The sequence below is a fragment of the Rhipicephalus microplus genome, chromosome 2 (assembly GCF_043290135.1).
Source record: "Rhipicephalus microplus isolate Deutch F79 chromosome 2, USDA_Rmic, whole genome shotgun sequence".
Lineage (NCBI taxonomy): Eukaryota > Metazoa > Arthropoda > Arachnida > Ixodida > Ixodidae > Rhipicephalus > Rhipicephalus microplus.
Window position 1 is genome coordinate 257,545,577 of NC_134701.1, and position 14,576 is coordinate 257,560,152.

The 14,576-nt window shown below is 46.3% G+C and overlaps 1 long non-coding RNA gene across 1 annotated transcript; it reads left to right on the forward strand.

Moving 5' to 3' along the window:
* The first annotated feature begins 2,661 nt into the window (after nucleotides 1-2,661).
* On the forward strand, nucleotides 2,662-10,972 carry LOC142788056 (uncharacterized). The gene is made up of 3 exons (XR_012889268.1): nucleotides 2,662-2,835; nucleotides 9,834-9,907; nucleotides 10,368-10,972. It is a non-coding gene; the product is annotated as an uncharacterized LOC142788056 (long non-coding RNA).
* The last annotated feature ends 3,604 nt before the right edge of the window (nucleotides 10,973-14,576 follow it).

A 14,576-nucleotide genomic window follows, 5' to 3' on the forward strand; every position in this document is an offset into this window, starting at 1 on the left:
GCATACAACACGGCGGTGCAGGAGACGACGCAGATATCTCCATACAAACTGGTCTACGGAAGGAGCCCGACAACGACGCTCGATGCCATTTTACCCAACGTCACCGACGAAGAAAACATCGATGTGAGCGAGTACCTTCATCGCGCCGAAGAAGCCCGACAACTTGCGCGGCTCCGTATCAAGAATCAACAGACGACCGACAGCCACCGTTACAACCTTCGACGACGCTTCGTGGAATACCAGCCCGGTGAACGTGTTTGGGTGTGGACGCCGATACGCCGACGTGGACTAAGTGAAAAGCTTCTGCGACGGTACTTCGGACCGTACAGGGTGGTTCGACGTCTCGGCCCACTTGATTACGAGGTTGTCCCCGACGGCATTACGAACTCTCAACGACGCCGATCGCGACCTGAAGTCGTCCATGTCGCGCGCCTCAAGCCGTTTCATGCGCGTTAACAAACTGAACCAGTGTTTTTTGTATTATTGTTGTATCGTAATTTATTCATTGTACTTTCTTGCATTATTATTGTACCTTCATCTTTAGTTAAAGCATCGAGACGATGCCTTTTTCAGAGGGGGGCAATGCCACGTTTCATTTCCCAAGTTTTTGTTATCGTCCCAAAACACCACACGATTCTCAGCGCAAACCGCGCCTGCAGTTTTCTAGAGGGTTCCGGACTGTAGTAGATCATTTCAATAAGATCACGCCCACTGTGCGAATGGTACAGATTGTTCTGGAACGCACGCCGCCGCCAGCGATAGCGCTAGAACATTCGACGGCGGGAGTATAAATGCCGACGCGCTTCGCCGCTTGTCAGTTGTTGATCGAAGGCCGACGCTCCGTTCGCCGCTATCAGTCTGAGACTGCTATCTGTGCGAGACTGCTGATGTAATTGGACTTTCTGTTTACCGGGCACAGGTTCGCCCAAATAAACACTTAAATTCCAACAAGAAGTCTCCTGTCTTCGGCCACGTCACGACCCCGTGACAATATATATATATATATATATATATATGTGTGTGTGTGTGTGTGTGTGTGTGTGTGTGTGTGTGTGTGTGTGTGTGTGTGTGTGTGTGTGTGTGTGTGTGTGTGTGTGTGAGTTTTTAGGGGTCATTCTAAAAGATTCATAAATGTTGATCACCACTTGAACTCGGTGACATTTATGGGTAAGGGGTTAACCCTCCGAAGCTCATGTTATAGTGCGTTGGCTGTGTCCTAAAAAATCCCGTATGTTGTCGGATAACGTATATGGTTCTTAATTTCAACGTTCTATCTGTGCTGTTGTTTTTTGCCACTCACATCAGCTTAAACGTACGGGAGCTAAGATGTGCGCAAGTTTATCCATTAACTCGGGCTGGGGTAAGCTTCACTGCCGTCAAGAGAACTCGCATTCTTCAGTCTCTTTGAACAACAGATGCACTTCCTAAGTGGGTTGCACCGCAACCCACTCCCCCCGCTACGTAAAGAATTAACCTTAAACTGTACAGAAAAATTCTTAAGTGGTTTGCTATATAATTAACGCTATCCATTCATAAGCCGGGACCTATTATTATTCCCATGGTGGTACAACGATTTTCTATGGTGGTACAACGAGAGTTCGCTCTTTAGGTTATTATATGAAACTCGTTAATGAGAAGAGGAGTGTGGGAGCTGACTTGGCTAATGCGTGCGAGTCCATTTACTCTGAAATGTATGCCGAGTCATGACAAAGGTCGTGAAAGGTCGCTCCTAAAAGGACAATGCAAAACCACCGACAGCCACACGTGCTTCACGATCTTTTAGGAAGCGTCAGAGTAAAAAAAAAAGCAAACCTGCATGGACGCTTATCATGGCGAAGCCTCAGTCAAGCATTGACACTTCGCCACGATTATCGTTCATGCAGGTTTACTCGTCTTAGGCTGACGTCACCTTAAACGTCACCTATATAGTGCGTGCGAGTCACGGCCAGTGGTTCCGCGTTGCCTTTTCATGGGCGACGATTCATGATCGCCGTAAGTGCAAGGCCAGTTTCTTTGTGCTTGTGTCTGTATAAAACTTCTCTTTCTATCCAACTTTTATTCCGCTTACCCTCTCCCCAGTGCAAGGTAGCCTACCAGGCTCAGCCATGGTTAACCTCCCTGCCTTACTTTCATCCTTATTCTCTCTCACTGAACTTCTTATATAGCTGGTCTAAGCGAAAGATAACATTATTTTTTATGTAGATAGTGCGTGCATGAGCATTACAGGTGACACTGCTTTTTTCCTGTGCGTGTGCAGGTAAGTTTTATGTTCGTATAGCCTTGTTTCCGTCGCGCTGCAACCTTTCATTTATATTCGTTGTCTGTGCGTTCTATTTTCTGTTGCGTCCGCGTTTGAAGGCACACTTTCGTCAAGGGTAGACAACGCTGGAACCTGCCGGCAGGTTGCTGCAGCAGGTCAACATTGCCTCAACTTGTTTTACCTGAAGTTAGCCTTCTCTTAAGCCTGATAGATATCGTTGTCGTTAAGATATCGGCAACGTTCTCACGAAGAAACAGCCAAGCAGACGAAGGGCCCAGCTGAGCGCGCTTATAGGCATGCGCTTACTCTCGCCCTGTTCGCAACTTTGCTCCGTCGTACGGCGCTGACGCACAAAAAAGTCGGCGCTCACGCACGATACCTAAAACTTTGGGAGGCTTTACCTTGCGTATCTTAGTATCTTGCATGGAAAATAGTGTGCCAGGCGTTGTCGACCAATTTTTTGTGGTGTACGGGGAGGAAGCCATAGCCTTCTTTATCCCAGAAGGATGACAGCCTACGCAGGATATTTGCCGCAATCATTCGGAAGATTGTCTGTGCCAACGTCCCCAAAACCGGTAAGATTCCTTCTGTTGTTGAAGAGTTGTGTGACTGTCATCGCTCGAGAATTGGGTTGCCTTGAACCAGGGCGCTTATGAACTCAAGTGCCGTAATTAGCAGTTGTTCGCTGAAAGTATTTATGCCAAAATACGGCTTTCATTTTGCTTCGCCTTTGTAAGCGATATACATTGTGAACTCATCATGAACGATTGAGAGCTCCGAAGGTCTCTGTGACAGCTAAGCCTCTTACGTAGTCCCGTAGGTATGGCAGGGACAAAATCCCGAGGTGCTTTTATAGGATACAAAATGAGAGCTGCTGAATCATTCTACATATAGCAGCCTGGACTTGATCTCACGGTTGGCTTTTAAGCTCACCCGCTAATTAAGTAGTTAGATTACCACAGTGTAAAGCCGACTACGGGATAGTGCTCACTTCTTTATAGTTATCAGTATTTGCGTAATTTGACTCGTCCAGTTCAAGTTATTCGGAGCCCTGGCGGCGTTTGCATGGAGACAGTCGAAATCCATACGTGTTTGACCAAATGTGCGCACGCACACGCACACACACACACACACACACACACACACACACACACACACACACACACACACACACACACACACACACACACACACACACACACACACACACACACACACACACACACACACACACACACACACACACACACACACACACACACACACACACACACACACACACACACACACACACACGCACGCAGGCACACGCACACAATATTTGACATAAAAGGAAGAACTATAACTGTGTCTGCCGCAGTGGTGTAATGGTTACGGTGCGCTGCTGACGAACCAAATGTTGCGTATACAATCTTGCCCACCGGGTCACATTTAGATGTAGGCGAAATGCTAGATACTCGTGTATTGTGTTCAACGTCGGTGCACGTTACTAACACCAGGTGTTCAAAACTTATTCTGCCCGGCATGGCTTCTAATGATATCTTGAGTATGACACGTAAATCTTCAGATTTTATTGTATTAGTAACAATAATTAAAGGTCTCGCTCTTTTCAAAACTGAATTACCGGTGTCAGTAAGCGCATGTGCCGATATGGCAAGCAGCAGTGAATATACAAGTGTCTCACCGTGTTAGTGGGTATGGAAGCATACACTGCGTTGGGAGCATATACTGCTAGAGCTGCAAAGTGACGCCAGAAACGCCGACGCTAACTAGCAAGGATAGACAAAATGACAGTTTGCGTGGCTGATATACCACGGTGACAAATTATCGGCGCTACCTTCAATGTCGCCGCGCCTGAGTCGGGTTCGTTCACGCCCATGGGTGCAATCTGCATACCCACCCACCGTAAAACACGGGAGACGGTGATACAACCAGCTCCCGTTACTTCAGCCTTCTTTTAACTTCTCTAGTGATTTATTTACTTCTTACCATGCTAGCCTCAGTGATACAACCCGCCTGCCACGAAATTGTTTCTTTCGTGCATCGTCACGCCGTCACTACGTGTCCCAGGAAAGGAATTCACCAGAACGTGTCAAAGAGGGAGAAGTGCTGATCCGTGAAAAACAAAAACAAAAAACATTACTGTGATAAGTGAGAAATAACGTAAAATGAGCGTATCGGCAGCGGGAAGAGAAGAAAGAAAATGAAGGGCGACTTTCAGGTTCTGAGCACCACCAACCAAGTCCGGGCTAGAGGAGTGTGATGCGCGCACTTTAGAGTGCATGCGTGCCGCTCGTTGAAGCAGGAAGAGGGCTGTGGACGCGTTGACCAAGAATGATTGTTAGCGTCCGTGCCTTCACCCCTTCTGGCTCTCAGTACCAGCGCGTTCCGAAGGTGGATGAAGCGAGCGCACGCGTACAAAACACCCACGTCCAACCACGGCCTGGCCAGAGGAGTGACATGCGTGCACTTTAGAGTGCGCGCGTGTCGCTTCTCTAGCCCGGCCTTCGTCCGACGTTAACGGCGTAACGGGCTATTCGAAATTCCGCCCGCTTCTCTGGTGGCGTGGTGTGGCTCAAGAGAGAAAGGCACTGGCGTCAGCGAAACTGGCCTCCCGTATGTGGTCAGTGGCGGCTCCGGCGCTCAAGAGAGCCATCGGTGCCGCTAATCACCGCCATTGCAGGTGGTGGAAGACTGCGAGAAGGAGCGTTTGTTGCTCTCTGTCGTCCTTCTTGCGTGGGACGTAATCTCTCGCCCACGCAAGAATGGGCGGGGGGGGGGGGGGTCTACGTAAGAATTAGCAGATTAGGCTGACCATTACTGGCCTCGCCGCTGTCTCTTCTTCGGTATAGTGCTTCCTACGTGTTCCTCGTGTTCTCCCCGGCACACCCGGTCTGACGACGTCGAGGAACGGTCACTTGTCGCCCCATTGGGTCCAACTAGTTCCTGGCTCAAGCCGCTATAATATTTGGCGGCAGTATATTGTTTTTTTTATCTCCCCCTTTCACCTTGCTCATAAAATACGATTGGAACCACGTGTTAGCTCTGCGCTGGCAGTATAAGTTAGGCGAGCGTGTGATCTCTGGCGGCGCGGCAAATAATGTGCTCCATGACGCGACATGACAGGTGGACTAAGCGAGGTAAGAGTATTACGCCAGTTACAGCCTTATCTTTCCTTCCCCATCTTCTTATTTCATCCTGTCACTGCACTGTAGCCGCAGTAAATGTGTCGCAGCTAACACGCGAGTCAAGCGCTGTGCTGTCTTGAAAAAAAGGCAGCAAGTGGGAAGCGTTTCATGCGAGAGAAAGGACAGGTGCTCAGTGTGCTGAAATAGGTTTGATGCAGTCGTCTTATCATTTATTGTGAGGTAATGCTTGACATATCTTTTTTTTTACTTAGCTGGGGCACTATACACTATAATTGGGCCAGTTGATGTTAGCTTTTATGCAAGAACAACAGTGCAAAAAAAGACAAGGACCAGGAAAGACGCGACACAGGTGCTGACGCAGTTTTGCATCAAGTGGTATTTGACAAACCATGAAATTATGGATGATGATCATGGTTATTAGTTGAAGATAACCATGGCCAGAAAAACAAACCAGGAAGACAAAAGATTCCTGAATGAATAAGAAACTGGTTCGAAAAAAAAAAGGCTGAAGAAAAAAGTGCAGAAGATGTGTGCTGCCATACATAACCGTCCTTAATAAACTATATATATATATATATATATATATATATATATATATATATATATATATATATTTGAGTGTTAGAAGAGCTACTTCAGCCAGCCGGTAGCTTCAGTTGTAAGACATTAACTGGCCGTCCTCTCCAATCTCTGCTTTGTATTTTTCTATATTTTTTTTCATCACACCCTCCTCCGCTAAAGTTTCTGTTCGGTTTTCCTCTCTCTACTTTAAAAATAAACCTTCGAGCACAGGGGATCGTTCTTAGCACGCACCCCTCAGCATTGTCACCTTATTGCGCACTGCTTAAAAGACGAACCTTTGGGATGAAGGAATAGACGGACACTAGCGCAACCTTTCAGCAACACGCTGCAGTGGTCAAAAATGACGTCACTTTCTGCGACTTATATACATATTCGTTTTTTGCCGCAGCGTTTCCTTGTTGTTTTTTTCACATGGTGTTTTCACTTGTCGGTGGCGCTGGGTGAGAGAGTGTCTCATAGCGACAGAAGACGGGCTCGCACGGTACGCTTCAGCAACTGCACTACTGCTGCACTGAGGCTTACATACAGCCAATGAAGATTGGGTCATGACTGCTTATGGCCGCGAAACCTAGTTACTGTGTCCCGGTGATCAGTTGGACGCCAAGTGTGTTGCATGTGCATGCGGCCCTTGTCGAAAGCCCGCCCGTGCCATACCTTGCCCTCCTCACGTCACCTCCTGACAACCAGTGAGGTTATTCCTCTCCTGATTCCATTTCTGTTGTCTTTTGCTCAGCCTCTTCGTGACAAAAGATTAGCAACTTTCACCGCCTAAAGAGGGCGCAAGCGCAAGCCCAACATGGCTGTCGTTTGAGGGATCGTACAGCCGGCGCGCCGGCAGCCGCCGCCGGTGTGCCCGTCATTTCGAACTGTGTAGTATTTTCGGCTGCAGCCACCGTGTTGTCAAGGCTTTGCTGAGAAGGTTATTGACTCTAGCATGTATTATATGCCACACTGCATGTTAAGAAACGCGTGAAAACAAGTACTGAACGCCGGGCACATCGTCTGCTGTGGTGTGAAGGAATGCACGTACAACATTGTGAACGCTGCTCGTGCCACCGAAAGATCGAGCGACCATGCTCGTGAAAAGCAGGAAACCTCGACTTTGACTGAACGTCATCTGCACAGCGGCATCCAACATGTTTTGTGTTTCTTCTAGCTCAGCAAGCAAATGATAGAGTAAACCATTGCTACTACAGCTCAGAGTACCTGTCCGGATATAGAATAACCATAGTAGAAATCGCCAGTTACAAATTATAAAGCACCAGTGAATGGTCAAAACTGAAGCCTACTGAACGATGGCATGGGCTGGCTGCGTGGGCATCCCCCAAACGACAGTTACGTCAGATGCCGCATGGCAACGCCACCATCTGTGAAAGTTGCGAATAGAGAAAAATATTCTTGAAAGAAGAACGAGTGCGGGTGTGAATGACACCATTTATAAGGAATGAGTTGAACTGGTGTACCAGCCCTTTATTTTCCTCTACTACTATGCGACACACTCATGAGCACTAAAAGGCATGAGCAGAAGAGAGGGCACAAAGCGAGCCATTTGACTAAATTACACGTGGCCTCTCGTTCCAGTCTCATCTTCCTGTGTTGTTTGTTGTTGCTGTAGTGCTTTCACGCGTGTCAAAAACGAGGACCAACCGGATGTGTCTCCTTGAACGTCTCGCATCATCTGCGAGTATTTTGCTTCGTTGGCTTCTGGCGACAATGCAGGCGTTCACCGCTTCCCTTGGCCGGTTGGTTGAGATTCAAAAAAAGGAGTCGAATAGCAGGCGGTGATAAGTGACCAAAGTGGAAGCATTTCGGCGAAGTTTAGGCGGCGTATCTCCACGTCACGGTCACACTGATATTCGCTTCTTTTAATTTTGTTCGCTCATTGACGTGACATATGACGAACACTGTAAAATGCAATGCATGAATAAATCTTTATAGCCCCCAATTTTTTCACCTGATTCCTACTTATGCCGCATGATAGGCAGATGAAAAAATATTCGCAGGTGAGGCTTGAGTAGGTAAGATGAATTGAAATCAATTTTTGGCCTCGTGTATTAGGGTTAAAAAGAGCATGAAAGAAGGAGGGAACAAAAAGACGGAAAACATGGAGGTCAACCAGAGAAGCATCCGGTTTGACACTCTGAACTGGGGCATAGAAATACGAGAACGTGAAGAAGAAAGAGAGAAAGAGAGAGAAATAAAAAATCAAGATAACAACTGATAACATCGAATTTTTGTGTTGCGTTGGATTGGTATGCATTTGATATTTTCACCCGGGTGTGATTGTTGAAACGATTATTGTCAATGCTTATGTAATCGGGTGCTGATACGAGTGCTTTGTTTAATCATGACAATAGATCATTCACCTACGTTAAACTACAGTGAACCGCGTTGAGAGGTCTTTATTTTTTTATTTCCTGTAAACGCTGATTTTGACGATAGCTGCAACTTTCCATTTGATAAACTTGAGGGGAAAGAAATGAATATGTATCCTTTACCCACACAGGCCTGTTATTACCAACTGTCTCATTCGTTTGGAGATACGTTCAATGGATTGATGTCAAAGAAATAAATTAGGTTAGTAAGACACAATTCAATATACTAGAAAACGAGCATGTGAATTCATGCAAAATTTACTACGCATACTATCCAGCCAAGGAAGCAGGGCATTTGAATGACTTCAATGAGTCATTTTTTACAACACAATGTTGCATTTTACTGTGGAGTTCATAAATGTGTAATCTCTTATTTCCACTGGACACCATCTCCGACATATCTTGCTTCAAGTAATGCTTATGCTCCGGCATAAACCTTGCATATAAAAAAAACATGGCGAAAATGCTTGTTGTACGTGAGACGAAAACAAATGAGGACGATATAGCGCGCTGTGGATTACGGTGTCAGCAGAGCTGCGTAGGAAAGAATATAATTATTTATTCTAACACGTTCCAATCTTTGCTTTCCTTGAATGAAACAGTGCGCTGCTTTTTCTCCGTGCACAGTTTTATTCGATATTATTTATGATCATTGTGGTTTATACGTCTAGCTTGCTGCTATACTATGAAGTCTTATTCATTACTTGGAACATGCAGCTTAGATTTATGATAAAGCGTGCAAGCACACCCTACAATGCAAAAACAGAAGACTGCCGAGCATGAAGAGAAAGCACGTAAGCTCAAACAAAAGGAGAGAATAAGGCACAAGGTTAACAAAAGTGAGACCTGCGGAGTCATTGTGATTCATGGCATGGTGTCCCTGAAAAAGAAAGGGGCGAAGGGCGATCCAGGCATTGTTTCATAAAACTTTATAGCCTCGTACTGGCCATGTCCCGAGAAACGACACGCAGCAGCTAATTAAAAACGTCGAGTGCAGCGAAGCGCGGTAAACTCCAAGAGGTTGTTTGCTTTTCTTTGTTTATTGATTGGTCAGTATGCGTGACACCTGCGCTGTTTCTCTTTTGAGTGACGAGACGATGTGAATGGGCTCTTATGACGCGTGAAAATTAAAAATAAAACGGGAGAAAAACAACAGATAAACGATGCGGAAGCAAATTGAGTAGTGCACTTGTTCATAATATGTGTGCATACTTCCTAACAAGCAATGCAATATCGTTTATCCTGCCTATAGTTTCAGTTTTGGATCTAGGTGGTATTCGCGCCTCGAGTGAAATTTTTTCCGCAACCTCTACAATATTTCTTTATTACTGTTTGGGATAAATTGTAAACGCTTGAAAGCACGACACGCATTCTACTAAGGGGAAACTACGAGTGATCCTTCTTATGCATATGAGGCATGCTTAGACGAAACGCTGACCAGCGCTTTTTTTTTCTCATTTTATGTAGTGGAGTACCATAGACGAAGCCTTCGTATTGAATTCCATTCAGGCTGCGCTGCTTGAAAGAGTCATGTGGCACAGGTACTCGAGCATTTTCTTTTCTGTTATATTATTGCGATCATGATTAAGACCTCTGTTCGTCTTGTTCACGGTCTTCCTTCCTTCCTTCCTTCCTTCCTTCCTTCCTTCCTTCCTTCCTTCCTTCCTTCCTTCCTTCCTTCCTTCCTTCCTTCCTTCCTTCCTTCCTTCCTTCCTTCCTTCCTTCCTTCCTTCCTTCCTTCCTTTCTTCCTTCCTTCCTTCCTTCCTTCCTCTTTTTTTCTTTCCTCTTTCAAGACAACTATCTGTATTTATCAGTTGACGTGGCTTAGATCAATCGAAACTAGCGCAAAAAAAAAGTCCCTCGTCTAAACGTTGTCTGTTCAAGAGAATAAGACTGGTGCCTAGCAGTTCTCGAAAATAAACAGCGAGCTGGTCTTCCCAGCTCAAATCCGTACAATGACCTATGAATTTTTCTGCTTTCTTTTGCGTGTTGGTTTGTAGGCGTCATGAAGACATCAAATGCAGCCAGACGCTTCGACAGCGGCCTTGGTGAGCCAGAAGCTCCTCTAAGCCTATAGGAATAACACCCATCACAACACGTTCTCCGCCTGACTTGAAATTGGTGCTGAATGAGAAGACGTGTGTTGGCGTGATCGTACGTGCGTTACCCAATATATCGCGGTGAAATTCCAGGGATCAAGACTGACTGACGTGGACATAGATCCTGAACAAGTGAAATAGGGGGGTGAAGTGACGAGTAATAAGAAAGTGGAAAAAAAAATTTGCCACAAATCTGCATGTCACACTGGATATGTCGTCGAAAGACGACAATCTTGCGTCTGGAGATAGTGAACAAAACGCTTATTTTGTGTTCTGCGCTAGAAAATTGGTGAATGGTATTCTGGAGGCGCTTCGTTAGTGCATCGAGCATGTAGCGGAGGCGAACGATCGCATCGAGGCACGTTAGAGACCAGCGCCATCTGACAGTTCGGAAACGAAGGAAGGTGTGCGCGCCTGCGGAGAAAGATGTGCACTTGTCTCGGAGGTGATAAGGTGTAGAACGCAAAATGATGGGCAAGTGCCACCACCGTATCGTCTTAGCAAAGCGTTGGAAGCACTTACCTTTTTGAGCATCGCGTTGCACTGTCAGCGCAGCGTGATAAACACTACGGTCCTTAGAATTACTTGTGTGTGCCTTCTCTAGTACAAAGGCACACATACAAAAAACATCGACGTGTTGTTATGGTGCCTCAGGTATGCGCACTAACTGTTTTTAATTGACAATCGCATAAGTATGAACGCTGAACCTTGAGCAATATTGGTGGGTGCTGCGGATGGGGTTGGCCGTTTGGTGCCGTTTGAGGTATTGCCAAAAATAGAAAAACAGACAAATGTGCAGATAGACAGACCAAATTTTTTTTGTCTAAGGTCCCGAAAAAAGACTATCGTCTTTAAAACTGAGAGCCGGAAATGTTTATGTTATTATACCTCTGAAAACGCAGACGGCACAAGAACTCGCTCGGTGCATTTCGTGACTACTGGTTGTGCCCCCGCAATCCCCGACGACAGCGCTGCTGTGGCCGACCAGCTCGCCCTCCACCATCTCCTGGCGCCGTGAAGCTCTCGCTGAGTGGTGCCCCGTCCTCGGACTTCTGTGACCGTGTCCATCTTTCCTATCTTATTTTTATTTCCGTATGTGGGTCTTTCTGTCCCTGCCCTATCTCTATCCTTATTCCTTTATTCCTCCCTATCCTTTTATCTCCCACCTTACCCCCATCCTTCGTGAGCCACTGTTGAGGTTTCTCACTATGATGCAGACAGTTACGGGGATCACTTTTATTTTATTTTCTCTCTTCTAAGAATCACTTTTACAACGCAAACAAGGTACGCTGCGTACTCTTCGAACTTGCATCTTTTCCCTAGCGTCAACATCATAAGCCCATCAATCAAGATGCAGCGCCAAGCCAGCATCACGTCAAGCAGGACGCTCGCTCGCTGACTAGCAGCCTACCGCCAGATAGTAAGCCAGCCAATCAGTATGTACCAGCCAGCCAATGATAGGGTAGTGGCTGATGCAGCGAGGCCGAAAGAATCCAGCAACGCGCATACCACAGCTACGAGAGCTCACGGACTCATTGCACCTTTTACATCGCTTGCTTTTTCCTCATTTATTTCTCAATTCTTTTTCCCTATCTCCCGAACACCCTCTTCCTTAATGTATTCAGTGAATTAATAACACAATCGGGATGATTTCGAGAGCACACTCGATCAATGTGAGACTTAGAAAGGATGAAATGGAAAGGGAGAAAAGAAAGAGAAGCAATGGCATGGATAGCCAACATTTTGATTTTTGTTTCTCGTACTTCCGACATTTTGTTTTATGTTCCGAGGTCAAGCATGCTTGTAAATCTTGAATATGTGTATAGCAGAATATCCTGCATGCTTCCTTCTTCTGCTGATGATGCTTGCTTTTTTACACAGGCTGCACGCTTATGACGCTTTACCATGAATAGCTTACCTCTGGGGTATGAGGAAAGGTGAAGTAGGGCAACTGAGAGGAGGATCCCTCGCTTTAACCGTCTAGGCTCTATTACGAGGCCACGCGAATGTGAGGACGGACCAAAGCGTTTGTATTGTTTGCCAGTGCACTTCATGAGATCATCAAAAACTGTGTCATGTGGTTATTTTTAGTATTATTAAAAGCATCCATGGTATGTTTCCACCTCTCCTATTTGATCTCACAACCCACGTACGTATTCTGGGGAGCTTGCTCAGCATGCTCCTTATGCTCGCGCCTTGTCCGGTGCCGCCAGCGTGAACACCAGTGTTGCCAATGTGTACTTTTCTGGTCGCTGCTCAAACTCGTCTCTCCGGTGGTTCCAACAATGCTCACTAAATAGTGCACCGTCACCAAACGCGTCGGTTTTCGATGGCCCGCGCACTCGCCTCCTCGAGACTACGTCCATATCGTTCTCGTCGCTTCGTAGGCACGGCAGCACGTGACAAGTCCGTACAATGAGTGTAACGCACGTGTACCGATATCTTCCCTAGTACCTTCACTTGCCTGCTCTCAATCCCATTGATGAACGCCTGATAGCTCCACGTCTGTCATTCATTTGCGTTACACAGTTGACTCGCTGCAGCAGCCAGTATAGCGTAAAGTGGCAGGTGGTTAACGTGCTGATCGACGTGGCCAAAAGTGCAGTGGCGACCACGGAACGTGCCCGACAATACTGCTTTCGACGTACACATGCGCCCACCGGTTTGTTAACAAGCTTTCCGACAGAAATGTTCTCGCCAAGAAACGCTCCGTGCCCCTCCGAGTAAGCTGCTCCAGCATCATTTCCTTTGTGGATATGGTGGTGATTTTTAGGGGCGAAGCTCCTTATAGCGGCACCAGTTCGTTTCTCGTAGCCGTAGTAGTAGTGTGTAACGAGTCTTACATTTTGACCTCCAAGGTGGTGCTGGTGGGAGATTTATTTTGTGCGTTGTTGAACAATAAAAAATTCGTAGCGTGCACGTTAACTAAAAGCCGCATTCTCCTGTCTCTCATTCCACCTTAGCAGCCATTCGCATGTACATTGAGCACTATCTGACAAGAAAGGGTTGCTACGTTATACTCGCTGGGCGTAACCTCCTTGGTTTTAGAAAGGTTTGGCGAGCGTCGGGCTGCAGTGCCATGAATATAGTGAACTAGTATATACCATGAACTCGAGGTGGTTAAAGGTGGGAAGTAGACACGAAGCGCAAGCCGTAAGAAAGTGTGCGTGTGCCACCTCTCGTTTAGTCCTTCGAATGACTGCTGGATGGCGGTGCATATGCGGAATATATGACGAAAAGATGCGAGATGGTGGTGCTTGGAGTGTTGAATAGATGGACGAACAGACACACAGCTAGATGCATGGACGGACTCACAGATGGCTGCACCGACAGATTGATGCATAGACGGACGCAGGGGTGAATGCATGGACGAACGCAGGGATGGACGCACAGATGGACGTGCGGACGCACGAACAGACACACGCTCGGACGGGCGAATGGACGCACGAACGCTCCCACAGACGGACGCATGGACGATCGGAAGAAAGAACGAATGGACGGACTGATGCTTGGCCCCACTCTCCATCATTCACTCTGTGGATATGCTGCCATTTTTTTATTTTCGCTTTTGGAGGAACTATTTGACTTGTTTACACTGTGGAAGGTTCGTTTTAAATGAAATTTGTCTTCTCTTCGCGCTGTGCCTTCGACCTACGTAGACGGGATCCACTAACGTTTTTTTTTTTTACACGTTCCTTACTGCTTTCGCTCAGGGTTGTTCTTTTTTTTCTTTTTGGTCAGCTGCACTTCCGCTAACACCCGTTTGGTTCTGTTGCTATACATTTATTTCTTAGTTGTTACTGTTCGTTTTTTCCCCTCGTCGATGCTGTAACTCGATCATCTGAAAAATTACGTTACGCAATCTATAAGTATGGCGATTTGGACTCTAGCATTGGTGGTCTGTGACGAGCAATGCTTTCGAGAAAAACAGACCCCTGTCCCGACAATTTTTCACTTTTTTTTTCAGATTTGTAGATGGTCGTTGTTTATTGAGTTTCAAGATTCCTTTGTTTAGGCATCGCCTGCGTAAAGTAACAGTGCTTTAAAATACATGACTAACGAAAAAAAAGAACTGGAACTGAGTCATCTAATCGCGCATCTGCAATACGA